The 15,228-nt window shown below is 46.1% G+C and overlaps 1 protein-coding gene across 2 annotated transcripts in view; it reads right to left on the reverse strand.

The window, feature by feature from the left end:
* SUCLG2 (succinate-CoA ligase GDP-forming subunit beta) overlaps positions 1-15,228 on the reverse strand; it is a 255,054-nt gene that overhangs the window by 119,003 nt on the left and 120,823 nt on the right. The window lies entirely within an intron of this gene.

The raw sequence follows: 15,228 nt of genomic DNA on the forward strand, positions 1-15,228 counted from the left end.
TTGGTGGGCAGGTTAGGTGTATAACAAGGATGAATAGATTTGATTTCGGTGAAGATCGGAATCCGGATCCGCATAGGAGAATGTTTTAATTTTCCAAGTGATTTTTCACCGTTGAGAGATAGAGGGAAAACAATATACAGTGCCTATAGAAAGTCCACACCCCTTTCAAATTTTTCAAGTTTTGTTGCCTCATCGCCTGGAATTAGATTGCATTAAATCAGACTGTTTCCACCATTCTCTCGATCGAGTGCAGCCTGTGGCTGCTGGTTGCATCATTGGTTGGGATGCGGCTTTTGCCGCTGATGCAGTGTTCCCCTTACCAGTACACTGGTACTCATTTTGCCGACCTCGGAAGGATGACAGGCTGAGTCAACCTCCTGGTGTATTAATTCAGCGGTCAACGGGGCTTGAACTCAGGACTCTCGGATCCCAAGCCGCCACCCTAACCACTAAGCCAACACCAGGCTGTTTCCACCATTATTTGCACATCATAACCCACAATTTACAAGTAAAAAAACAAATTCTACAAATTTCAGAAATTTCATTAATAATACAAAACCGGAATATCTTGGTTGGATCAGTGTCCATCCCCCTGGGTAAATCCTTGGTGGAAGCACCTTTGACAGCAATTACAGCTGTGAGTCTGTTGGGATAGGTCTCTACCAACTTTGCACACCTTGATTGGGCAATATTTGCCCATTCTCCTGAAAAAAAACTGTTCAAGCTCAGTCAAGTTGCGTGGGGAGCTATCATGGACAGCAATCTTCAAGTCATGCCACATTTTAAATTGGATTTAGGTCAGGGCTCTGACCGGGCAAGTCAAGGACATTTATCCTTTTGTTCCTTCGCCACTCCAGTGTCACTCTGGCTGTGTGCTTCGGGTCATTGTCATGCTGAAAGGTGAACTTCCGTCCCAATTTCAGCTTTCTTGCAGAGGGCAGCAGTTTTCCTCTGGGGTTTTTCTGTATTTTGCTCCATCCATTTTCCCTTCTATCCTGACAAGTGCCTCAAATCCCTGCTGATGAGAAGCATCCCCATAACATGGTGCTGCCACCACTTTGCTTCACAATAGGGATGGTGTTCTTTGGGTGATGTGCTGTGTTGGGTTTTTTTGCATACCTCACACCTGACTCAAGATGGGCTTTTTGAGTAATGGCTTTCTTCTTGCCACCCTTCTGTACAGGCCAGACTTGTGGAGTCCTTGGGATATTGTCGTCACATGCACACAGTGACCAGTGTTTGCCATAAAGGCCTGTAGCTCTTTCAAAGTTGCCAATGGCCTCTTGGTGGCCTCTCTGATCAGTCTCTTCCTTGCTTGGTCATACAGTTTAGAGGGACAGCTTGATCTAGGCAGGGTCTTGGTGGTACCATACATCTTCCACTTCTTAATGATTGTCTTGACTGTGCTCCAATGGATATTCAAGGCCTTTGAAATATTTTTACACCCATCCCCTGATCTGTGCCTTTCCACAACAATATTCAGGTCTTTTGAAATCTCCTTGGTGCCCATGGTTGAGTCTTTGCTGTGAAATGCACCACCCAGCAGAGGTAACCTACACATGGCATGTGATTTTGAAGGTGTTTGGTTACACCTGAGCTAATTTACAATTGCTATTATAAGATATTCTTGTTATTTTGACACTTATCCACCAATCAAGATATTTTTGTTTTGTATTTTTTCTTAATTTTCTGGGATTTGTTGAATGTTTTTTGATTGGAAGAAGTGGATTATGATGTGTAACTAAAGGTGGAAAAAGTCTGGTTTAATGCAATTTAATTCCAGGCAAGAAGACAACAAAAGGTAAAAAATTTGAAAGCAGTAAAGAATTTCTCGAGGCACTGTATAGCATGACACCTCAAAAAGTTGTGGACGGATTCGGGCGAAAGGTGGTGGACGCGTTTGTAAATGACAAGAACAAGCTGATTAGATTTTGGAGGTCCGAATCCAGATCCGGACTGTCAGTGGGATACAAAACTGTTCAGCCTGGCAGAGGTACACGCAAAACCTAGTGCCATTCTCATTCACCAAGTTTTGTTATAACCAGTCCAAAAGATTTTGAAATATCGTGCCATATATTATTTTTGGCCCCATCTCTCGATGATGGAGATTCTAAGATCCGGATTCGGATCCTCACTGAAATCTAATCAATTTGGCCCAGTCAAATTTAATCATTTCGTCACAGTCATATCCAATCAACCCGTCCACGATTACGGGGTGGGGATTCAACCCATTCTACTATCCTGGGGGGTGGGGTGGGATTCAACCCGTCCACGATCCCGGGGGGGATACAACCCGTCCACGATCCCGGGGGGGATACAACCCGTCCACGATCCTGGGGGGGATTCAACCCGTCCAACGATCCCGGAGGGGATTCAACCCGTCCACGATTCCAGAGGGGAGGGGGGCATTCAACCCGTCCACGTTTCCGGGGGGCATTCAACCCTTCCACGATTCCATGTGGCATTCAACCCGTCCATTATTCCGGGGGTCATTCAACCCGTCCACTATTCCGGGGGTCATTCAACCCGTCCACGATTCCGGGGGTCATTCAACCCGTCCACGATTCCGGGGGTCATTCAACCCGTCCACGATTCTGGGGAGGGCATTCAACCCGTCCACGATTCCGGGAGGGGGGCATTCAACCCATCCACGATTCCGGGGAGGCATTCAACCCGACTACGATTTCGGGGGGGAATTCAACCCGTCCAAGATTCTGGGGGGGCATTCAATCTGTCCACGATTCCGGGGGTGGCATTCAACCCGTCCACGATTCCGGGGGGCATTCAACCTGACCACGATTCTGTGGGGGGCATTCAACCCGTCCACATTTCCGGGAGGGGGACATTCAACCTGTCCACAATTCCGGGGGCATTCAACCCGTCCACGATTCCGGGGGGGCATTCAACCCGTCCACGATTCCGGGGGGGCATTCAACCCGTCCACGATTCCGGGGATGATTCAACCCGTCCACGATTCCGGGGGGGCATTCAACCCGTCCACGATTCCGGGGGGGCATTCAACCCGTCCACGATTCCGGGGGGGGCATTCAACCCGTCCACGTTTCCGGGGGGGCATTCAACCTGTCCACGGATCCGGTGGGAATTCGAACCGGCCATGATTGCGGGGGGGCATTCAACCCGTCCATGATTCCGGAGGGGAGGCATTCAACCCGTCCACGATTCTGGGGGGCATTCAACCGGTCCACGATTCGGGGGGGGCATTCAACCCGTCCACGATTCCGGGGATGATTCAACCCGTCCACGATTCCGGGGGGGCATTCAACCCGTCCACGATTCCGGGGGGGCATTCAACCCGTCCACGATTCCGGGGGGTGCATTCAACCCGTCCACGATTCCGGGGGGGCATTCAACCCGTCCACGATTCCGGGGGGGGCATTCAACCCGTCCATGATTCCGGAGGGGAGGCATTCAACCCGTCCACGATTCTGGGGGGGCATTCAACCCGTCCACGATTCCGGGGGGGGAATTCAACCCGTTGACGATTCCGGGGGTGATTCAACCCGTCGACGATTCCGGGGGGGGGGGATTCAACCTGTCGACGATTCTGGGTGGGGATTAAACCCGTCCACGATTCCGGGAGGATCCAACCCGTCCATGATTCCGGGAGGGATTCAACCCGTTCACGATTCCGGGAGGGATTCAACCCGTCCACGATTCCGGGAGGGATTCAACCCGTCCACGATTCCGGGAGGGATTCAACCCGTCCACGATTCCGGGAGGGATTCAACCCATCCACGATTCCGGGAGGGATTCAACCCGTCCACGATTCCGGGAGGGATTCAACCCGTCCACGATTCCGGGGGGGGGGGGTTCAACCCGACGACGATTCTGGGTGGGGATTAAACCCGTCCACGATTCTGGGTGGGATTCAACCCGTCCACGATTCCGGGTGGGGATTCAACCCGTACACGATTCCGGGGGGGGGCATTCAACCCGAACACGATTCCGGGGTGGGGGGGCATTCAACCCGTCGACTATTCCGGGGGTGATTCAACACGATTCCGGGGGTGATTCAACCCGTAAACGATTCCGGGAGAGATTCAACCCGTCAACGATTCAGGGAGGGATTCAACCCGTCAACGATTCCAGGAGGGATTCAACCCGTCAATGATTCCGGGAGGGATTCAACCCATCAACGATTCCGGCAGGGATTCAACCCGTCAACGATTCCGGGAGGGATTCAACCCGTCAACGATTCCGGGAGGAGGCATTCAACCCGACCACGATTCCGGGGGGCATTCAACCCGTCCACATTTCTGGGGGGGGGGGGACATTCAACCCCTCCACGATTCCGGGGGGGGGGCATTCAACCCGTCCACGATTCCGGGGGGGCATTCAACCCGTCCACGATTCCGGGGGGGCATTCAACCCGTCCACGATTCCGGGAGGGATTCAAGTGGTCAACGTTTCCGGGGGGGGCATTCAACCCGTCAACGAATCTGGGAGTGATTCAAGCCATCAACGATTAAGGGGGAGATTCAACCCGTCACCGATTCCGGGAGGGATTCAACCCGTCAAGGATTCCGGGAGGGATTCAACCCGTCAAGGTTTCCGGGAGGGATTCAATCCGTCAAGGATTCCGGGAGGGATTCAACCCGTCAACGATTCCGGGAGGGATTCAACCCGTCAACGATTCCGGGAGGGATTCAACCCATCAACGATTTCGGGAGGGATTCAACCCGTCAACGATTCCGGGTGGGATTGAACCAGTCAACGATTCCGGGAGGGATTGAACCCATCAACGATTCCGGGAGGGATTCAACCCGTCAACGATGCCGGGAGGGATTCACAAGCCATCAACGATTCCGGGAGGGATTCAACCCGTCCACGATTCTGGGAGGGTTTCAACCTGTCAACGATTCCGGGAGAGATTCAACCCGTCCACGTTTCCGGGAGGGATTCAACCAGTCCACGATTGCGGGAGGGGATTCAACCCGTCAACGATTCCGGGAGGGATTCAACCCGTCAACGATTCTGGCAGGGATTCAACCCGTTAATGATTCAGGGAGGGATTCAACCCGTCAACGATTCCGGGAGGGATTCAACCAGTCCACGATTCCGGGACGGATTCAACCCGTCCACGATTCTGGGGGGGCATTCAACCCGTCCACGATTCTGGTGGGGCATTCAACCCGTCCACAATTCCAGGGGGGCATTCAACCCGTCCATGATTCCGGGGGGGCATTCAACCCGTCCATGATTCCGGGGGGGATTCAACCCGTCCACAATTCCAGGGGGGTTTCAACCCATCCACATTTCTGGGGGAAATCAACCCGTCTATAATTCCGGAGGAAATCAAACAGTCCATAATTGTGGGGATAACAAATCAACCCGGATCCATTAATGTGGGGGAAATCAACCCGTCCATTATTGCGGTTGTGATTCATTATTGTGGTTGTGAATCAATGTCCATCGCATTGTGAATGATTCAGAAACAACACTTCAAGTTTACACTTCCTTTCAATATAGTCAGCGTAGGCACTGTTCAGACGTGTTCAGAAGTGTGTGAGACACTTGCCTTGCACTTGTGTGTGGAATTCGTTACCCGTTGTAGGAACCAGCAGGAATTACCCATCATGTTTGGATTGAACCGGCCTTGACACCGAGTTTCCATGACAGAAATGTCTTGGTGGAACCTTTTGTCAAGCTCATCGCTTACCTCACCCAAATTAGGTGGGAAGAAATCAAGATGAGAATGCAAGAAGTGCATTTTGAAGGACACCCTTCAGCCCATTTGCTGATAGGCCTTCAGCATGCTCTCCACTAATTCCACATACTGCTCAGCTCTATAGTTGCCAAGAAAGTTCTGCACAACCAACACAAATGCCTGTCTTGAGTTTTGCAGCAGTTTTCTCTGCACCAAACTTCTCTCTGAGATATTGTAAGCCATTACCGTCATGATCCAATGCCTTTACAAAGTTTTTCATAAGGGTTAGGGTTAGTTAAAAATTGTAATGCCACATGGAAAATTTTATTTAAAAATTCATAGCTTGGTCAGTTTTGATCCATCTTTAATAATTTAAAGTGCATTCTAAATCTCTTTTTATGAGAAATAATATTCTACAACAGTTGTATTGCTATAATTGAAACCAAAAATAGAAAAGAAAAAAAATTATGATCGCTCAAAATCACCCACCAGGGTTAGCTACTGGAATTGGACCGTATGTATAACTCAAAATACTGACGTGCTGAGAAAATTCTGACTTCAGATTCAGAATTAGCATACTCGATTTACTCTAGAACAGATGTTTCCACCACACTAGCAAAATCTTTGTTATTCAGTGTAATCAACCTGTCAAAAATTGCAGGAGACATAAATAAACCCCTTCATAATTCCAAGGGAAAACAACCCATCCATAATTTCAGGTTCTTTGCCAGTGTTAATAACAAAACAAGTTAAAATGTGTCCTGGAAATGGTTCTTTGCTCACATGGACTTCAATCAGGTGAGCTTATGCCATCAAGCAGTATTCGTCGGTGAGCCAGTCAGTGAGTCAGTCAGTCCATCAACACTTCAGTCATTATCGCTTGAACTAAACACACGAGTTTGATGAAACTTAGCCACACCTTCATATGTGATGCCGAACGAAGGTGTGTTGACCACATCAAAATCTGTGCCTATTAAGAAGTCTGGGGTCTGGGGGGTTGACCCCCCACCAAAAGAGGTATTTGTTCTCTTCTCCCAAACTACACACACGATTTCGATGAAATTTGACCACAACCTTAATCACCAGTGATGTACCAAAGTATATCAATGGCAGCAAAATCTGCGCTCATTAAGGGGTCTATGAGGGTGAGGGGGTAGGGGGTTGAACCCTCCAAAATATATTAGGTCTCTTCTCTGAAACTCCAGATACGATTTTGATGAAGCTTGACCACAACCTTCATCGGCAGTAATGAACCAAAATGTATTGACAGCATTAAAATATGTGCACATTTAGGGAGTCTATGGGGAGGGGGGTGAGGGGGAGAGTTTCACCCCTCAAAATAGGTATTTGCTGTCTCCTCCAAAACTACACAAATGATTTCGATAAAACTTGACCCCAACAATCATCACAAATGATGTACCAAAGTTTATTCACGGCATAAAAAACAGGGTCTCGGGGGGGGGGCGGGGGGGTCTGCGGGGAGTTTTTACCCCCAAAATAGGTATTGCTTCTCCTCTCCAAAACCACACACACAATTTCAACGAAACTTGACCACAATCTTCATCACCCATGATGAGGGTAATTACCCATGAGAATCAGAAGAAAAAAAAAAACACTGTGCAACAGAACTCATCTTTACAGAGACTCTGGATATCATTTTGTGGGCCTTCGAGGTGTTGAATGACGAGTCAGAACCACTGGCATTATGGGTTTCCTGGGTCAAAGCTAAGATCCAGGCTTTCAATGACATCTTGGATGCTGCTATCTTGGCTGTACCTGTTTGTGGTGAGGATGTTTAAGTCACAGAGAGATTCACTTACCTTGGCAGTGATATTCATGTCTCCACTGGCTGTGAACCAGAGGTCAATAGACATCTGGGTCGGGCCTGGGGAGTCATGGATTCATTGGATCATAGGGTGTGGCACTGCCGGTACTTGTGCAGGGCGACGAAAGTCCAAGTTTTCAGGTCCTTGGTGCTTCCAGTCTTGCTCTATGGATGTCAGGCTTCGACAATGACCAGGGATCTGAGATGGAGACTTGATTCCTTTGGTTCCAGGTCTCTACGGAGAATTCTTGGCTATCGCTGGTCAGACTTTGTGTCCAACGAGCAGTTGCTGACAGACTCAAATGAGATTTGTTACCTGCATAGCCTGTGAGCAACAGCTGCGGCTGTATGGACATGTGGCTCGTTTTCCTGATGCTGATCCTGCTCACCAGATTCTCTCAGTGAGGGAGCCTTGTCCTTGTGAGTAGAGGAGGCCAATGGGCCGACCACATTCCTTGTGGTTTCAGCAGGTTGATCAGCATCTCAAGGAGATGTGGATGGGCCAGGCATCTGCCTGGGGGATGGCCAGACGGCAGACGGAGGCCCCTGGAGTATGGGCGGAAAGTGGATGCAGTGAAGTGCTGCTCCGGCGCATGCTCCCATACCTGACCTGACTCAACACACATTCGGTCCTCGAGTTCAAATAAATGCCCTTCCTTTCTTCCCTGCATTTCTTTCCTTTAAAACACTCAGACATTAATTACAGTAAAGAGACACAGAATCCAAATTGAAATGGAGATTGCTACCGCCAAAGATTCTTCCAAAAGAGATGTTCCACTCAGTCCTCGCAGACTTTTCTGGAAGTCACTTGAAGTCTCGACAAGCCAGGAACCAATGGAAACATGGCATGAGTGAGCAGGAAGATGCATAAAGCACCATGACCACACCTCATCCCTGCCTCAATAAAAGGACAGAACAAGAGAACTGCGTGTCTATCTGTCTGGTTCTGCCTCTCTTTTACCAAACTCGTACTGTCAACCACCTGCCGAATCATGAGAACCACCGAGAAGAGACAGAACTGCCTGCACGAGTCTGCACAAGTCCGCACGAGCCTCTGCCGGTCTGGACCACAAGGGTCGCAACCATTCCTGATTGATTGTAGATGGAGAATTTACGTTCCAGTGGTAATTACTTTTTTCTGTGCCTTTTGATCTGTGTATGCTCTTGAATGCTGCTGTAAATATGTGCCCTAGTGATTGTGATCTCCATATGTCCTATAAATAACTGATTGTAAATATGTACCTCTATTTGGTGAAGTGAACTTTCAAACCTGCCGAGTTGTATTTTCCTTCATTGGTCCGAGATAGTGCGTGCATTGCAGATAGACGGGGCATTGTACCCCACCAATTCGCTCCGAAATAGCCGACTCCAACCCATGGTTTCGCTCAGCCATATGTAATAAGTAGACACGGTGTGGAGTCGAGAGCGCAGTTCTCTCGTTGGGGTAACCAAATCACCAGTAGGGAATGCGGTAGTTCAGGACGAGGACCTTACTTGGTTTGGTGGCTTCAACCGGCAACCATGGTTGCTTAGTCACCCATCTGACTGAATTATCCGTGGCTTGCGGGCTTAATGGCTCAGAGGTCAGGGAGTGGGTCAGAGAGACCCCCTCATGATAGCCCCTGACACCGAGGCTGTAACAATATTTTCAAGTGTATGTGTGTTTGTTCTGGGTGTTTGTATATTGCTCTTTCACGGTCAAACCATAGTGCCTCGAGGCTCCAAATGTTGGGTGTTGGTACTTCAGAATCAGGGCAAGGTTTTAAACAAGCACACATTGGCATTGAAGTCCATCTTGAGGCCAAAGATTGCTGCGGTGAAGTTTGGGGTCAGGCGATGCTTCCGCTGGCCCACAGGTGAAAGGTAACCACCACAGGACCAATAACTTAATAACTTTTCAATGCCCAACATGTTCCAAAACCCTTGTCAGGAAAATCTCACCCGGCCGGGCAGCGCCGGGTACCCCTCCGCCCCACCTATAACCCCTCCAGTTATAAATAAATAAATAAATATATATGTAATATCTATCTTATATCCATCTATCTATCTGTCTATCTATCTGTCCATCTATCTATCTTTCCTCTATACATAAACAGCTCTGGAAAAAAATAAGAGACCACTCCAAAATAAAATTAAATCAGCATCTCTACGTGTATGGCAGCCATTCCATTCCAGTGTCTGTTGAATTCCAACACAGGCACACCTCATTCTACTTGGTGAGGTACTGATTAGATGATCACCTGAACCAAATATTATTTAACAAGGAAAAGTATAAAAATCACTGCTGTGGTCATCACTATCCTCTTGCAATAGGACCAGCTGGATGGCAATAACAGTGCGAGTAGTACCTCAAAAGTAATTGGAATAAAAAAAAATAACTATTGACCATGCCAAAAGAGTTGAAAAGAAAAGTTTTGAGTGAGGAAAAGAAGGGTTCAATTCTGGCTTTATTGGCAGAGGGATACAGTGAGCGTCACGTTGCTTCCATCCTTAAAATTTCAAAGACGGCGGTTCATAAGAACAAGGTCAAGCAGCACACATTGGGGACAACAAAGCTTCAGACTGGCAGAGGGCGAAAACGACTTTCCACTGACCGGGATGACCGCCAACTCATTCGAATGTTACTCAACAACCGCAGGATGACATCAAGTGACCTACAAAAAGAATGGCAAACGGCAGCTGGGGTGAAGTGCATGGCGAGGACGGTTCGAAACAGGCTCCTCGGGGCAGGGCTGAAGTCATGCAAAGCTCAACAAAAGCCCTTCATCAATGAGAAGCAAAGAAGAGCCAGGCTGAGGTTTGCAAAAGACCAGAAGGATTGGACCATAGAGGACTGGAGTAAGGTCATCTTCTCTGATGAGTCCAATTTTCAGCTTTGCCCAACACCCGGTCGTCTAATGGTCAGCTGGAAACCTGGAGAGGCCTACAAGCCACAGTGTCTCGCACCCACTGTGAAATTTGGTGGAGGATCGGTGATGATCTGGGGGTGCTTCAGCAAGGCTGGAATCGGGCAGATTTGTCTTTGTGAAGGACTCATGAATCAAGCCACGTACAAGGTTGTCCTGGAAGAACACTTGCTTCCTTCTGCTCTGACAATGTTCCCAACTCTGAGGATTGGTTTTTTCCAGCAGGACAATGCTCCATGCCACACAGCCAGGTCAATCAAGGTGTGGATGGAGGACCATCAGATCAAGACCCTGTCATGGCCAGCCCAATCTCCAGACCTGAACCCCATTGAAAACCTATGGAATGTGATCAAGAAGAAGATGTATGGTCACAAACCATCAAACAAAGCCGAGCTGCTTGAATTTTTGCGCCAGGAGTGGCATAAACTCACCCAACAGCAATGTGAAAGACTGGTGGAGAGCATGCCAAGACGCATGAAAGCTGTGATTGAAAATCAGGGTTATTCCACAAAATATTGATTTCTGAACTCTTCCTAAGTTAAAACATGATGTATTGTGTTGTTTAAAAATGAATATGAACTTGTTTTGTTTGAATTATTTGAGGTCTGAAAACACTGAATGTTTGTTATTTTGACCAGTTGTTATTTTCTGCAAATAAATGCTCTAAATGACAATTTTTTTTTTTCGGAATTTGGGAGAAATGTTGTCAGTAGTTTATAGAATAAAACAAAAATGTTCATTTTACTCAAATACATACTTATAAATAGTAAAACCAGAGAAACTGATAATTTTGCAGTGGTCTCTTAATTTTTTCCAGAGCTGTATAAAAAGATAAAAGCATTTCTGTGTTCATTGTAATCTTTGCTATCAGGTTGAATACGCTGAAATCACTTCCGTCAAAACCTAGATTCATGCAAGGAATATGTTTTCAGCAGGTTCACACGAGTATATCGGCAAAGAAGTGTCCGGTTAGGACCTTTGAAAATGTTAACATGAGACATTTGAAGGTACTTTACGTGAACCGGAAGTGCTTTGATGTTGACCCGTGAAGAGAAACTATTCAGAGAAAGGGAAACGTTCATTCCACATTTTCTTCTATTACCACTATAAAGCCAAATCATGTCTTATTTCCATTATTTTGATACTCATTGGTACTTCAGCATTATGCTCCAACCTTTTACAGCAATTGTAGTTAGGTGCTTCCAACCATTATCTGCACAGACTGCTGTATAATTATCCAGGATCTTTAGCATCCAAATTATTTTATCACCACTATACACGTCTACTAAATTTAGTTTTTGAGAAATTTACATTATGTTGTCAATTGTGTTTTCTGGGACTGAAACCTTGATGAAGAGCAGCGCCCAGCTGATGATCCAGATAATTGGAAAATCAGTCATTTGCTTACGTGTGTGTGTGTGTGTGTGTGTGTGTGTGTGTGTGTGTGTGTGTGTGTATCCCAACCAGCATCGTCAGGTATTGTGGCGACTCAGCTGAAAGGCGGTAGGATGGTGCATTCCTGGCTACGGTTGAGAAAGCGATGTAAAATGTGAAAAAAAATAGGACAGCGAGTCCTAAAGCTCACCAAGATCAGGAGCACCAGAGTCAATCAAACCCCCAGCAGACGCCCCGAGACAGTGATTTTTTTTATGCTATGAACAAACTTTGGTACATCACTGGTGATGAAGGTTGTGGTCACGTTTCATCGAAATGGTGCGTGTAGTTTTGGAAAAGAGAGCAAATACCTATTTTGGGGGGATCAAACACCCTCCCCCAGTCCCCCTTAATAAGTGCAGATATTGATGCAGTCCATACACCTTTGTTCGGCATCAGATATGAAGCTTGTGGCCAAGTTTCATCAAAATTGTGCGTTTGGTTCAAGCGATAATGACTGAAGTGTTTACAGACTCACCAAATGATCGATCGCAGAAGCTCACCGGAATAAATTCCAGGTGAGCTAAAAATGATTCTGAACTGGGTTTGCTCCTCAAACGCTGTAACTTGATCATGTGGAATGAATTTACCATAAAGCACAAGCAAGCATCTGAGGCACTTGACCAAACTCTCCAAGATATTCAACAAAACAGTTCCCCCATGGGGGGAGTGACAGTTCTTGCCGGTGATTTCAGACAAACTTTGCCAATAATTTGGCAGGGTACTCGAGCCGATCATGTCAATGCAAGTCGAAGATAGTCAGTGCTGTGGCGAGAAGTTGAAAAAAATGACCCTCCGTACAAATATTCGCATGCACTTACGAGATCAGACTGCACACCATTTCACCACTCTTCTGCTTGACATTGGTGATGGTAAAAATTGAGCCTGACAGCAGTGACTGTCTCAACCACCGTTAACAAAAATTTAGCTGCAGTGATGAGTTCCGACAACAATGTGATAAACAGCGAGTTTCCTAATTTTTCACAAAATTATGGAGACATTGATAGGTTGTCACAACGGGCAAGACTAGCCCCACAAAATGACGTTGTTCAAACACTGACTCAATGACTATTGGAATGTATGCCCAGTGAAGAGGTCATCTATAAATCCATTGACACTGTTCCGTACGTGGATCGTTCACGACCCTGTCAAGTTTCTGAACTCACTACATCCTCCATGCATGTCGCATGCCACCTCATCAACTGAAATTGAACATCACAATACACCAATCATGCTTTTTCACAATCTGGATTCCCCAAAATTGTGCAACAGAACCCGGTTGGCCATGCGGCAGCTGATGAAAAATCTCATCGAAGCTACGATCTCCATCGGAGTGTTTTCAGGAGAGAATGTGTTAAATCCCCGTATACCACTCATTCCCAGCGACTATCCATTTGAGTTCAAGTGCCTCCAATTCCCGAAATCTCCACCATTCACCATGTCAATAAACAAGGGACAAGGACAAAGGCTGCACCAAGCATGACTCCAGTCCAACCATGATTTTTATATGGCCAGCTTTATGGTGGATGCTCCAAAGTTGGGACTGGAAAGAATTTGTTCATATATGCATATGATGGACAAACCAGGAATGGAGATTACCGGAAGTTCTCTCATAAAATAAGCCTGATTCAATCAGTGCGTAACAAAGCCCCGAAAGCAGGTACCACGTGCAAACGTCAAAAGCAGTCAACAAGAAATGAAAAACGAAGACCCACCAACATTTCTCACCTGTGAATGGAGGGAATAACCAATTTTGACATTTACATGTGGTACATGCTTGGGAGCCTCGTTGGTATGCATTTCTGTCTGTACTGTCACTGATGATTCACCAACAAGTGATGAAACCGGTCCGGCAGCTGAGGGTGTGTGTAACATTGGGATTCTCATGAGTACTATTTGTGAACATCTTTACAGCTATGGAAGAACTCTGAGAAGGGTTTAAAACAACAAAGGGCTTACCTTGGGTAGCCTTTCATGGCTGCTTTATGCAGCTTATTCGGCTTGAAGAGCATGGGAGGAGTCGATATATATATATATATATATATATATATATATATATATATATATATATATATATATATATATATATATATATATATATATATATATATGAAAAAACATATATATCAAAGTTTTTTTTGTCAAAATTTGTCTCAAATTATTCAGTACAATGTTGTCTGGTGTGTTTATGTTAATTAAATCCTTGGAAACTTAAGCAGAAAGTCAGATATAAATATATGCTGCTCCACAGGTCTGAAAGATTGCTACCTCTAATAATGGTTTGAGATATGGACAATATGTGGCATAATTTTTTTCTTCCCCCAAAAAATAGCAGCAGTTAGCAGGTGTGGAGGAGGGGGTACGACTGCATAGATCATTGAGTCAAGTCTTCTTCCTAACTAATTTGCATCACATAACAAGGAATAATAACGAACTTTGCTTTTGCACAGGAGAAAGCCATTCAGCACATCATGCCAGCACTGCACCAACACCAGATATGATCATCTATCCCTCTGCTAGATACCTACAACAAACCCTGCCAATATACCTGTACCACTCGATCTCCTATTCCTCGAGGTACCAATCTAATTCCAATTTAAACCTCTCTAGTCTTTCTTCTGCCACTGTCTTACTAAGGAGACCATTCCATGCATTAATGACTCTGAAAGACCCTTGACTTTGTACATTCTCAACTCTCCTCTTATTTGCTCAGGCTATGACCCCTAGTCCTATCACTGTCTATTCTGTCTGTTGAAATACTCTTATGAACTGCTTTAATTGACAACCTTCATTATATTACGCATCTCTGTTAAATCCCCTGTAACTGCCTGCTTTCTAATGTATAGTCCTGTCTCCTTCATCTACTTCTCATAGCTTTGACTATCTCACCCTGAAATCAATCTCGTAGCACTATGGCAGCTATGTTTTTCCTCAGATGTGGTGACCAAAACTGTGGCCAATTTTCTGGATGAGGCCTCATTAAATTACTGTACAGTATTAATACTATTTCTATTGATTTATAATTTATCCCCTTATGAATACAACCTCAACCCTATTAACCTTATCTATAGCTGCCTGGCACTGTGATGTTTGTTCACCACTGCCCTCCTCCATCAATCTAGTACCACCCTCAGATCCTTCTCCTGGGTGGCATGCTCCAAGACTGCCCATTGCATTATGTTGTCCCTACTTTCATTGTTCTTACCCATCCATAGTACGTTACATTTTTTGATGTTGAATTGAATCTGCCAATATTTTGCCTAATCTATGAAGGTGTCTGGACTTTCCCAAGTCTGATCACCACCCCCAACCCCTTTCTCCATTATCTACTTTACCTCCAAGCTTTGTTTCATCTGAAAATGAAAAAGGCAGACTCTTCACCCCACAATCCAAAT

The sequence above is a fragment of the Eptatretus burgeri genome, chromosome 10 (assembly GCF_056783735.1).
Source record: "Eptatretus burgeri isolate ZD-2024b chromosome 10, Ebu_testis_v1, whole genome shotgun sequence".
Classification (NCBI taxonomy): Eukaryota; Metazoa; Chordata; class Myxini; order Myxiniformes; family Myxinidae; genus Eptatretus; species Eptatretus burgeri.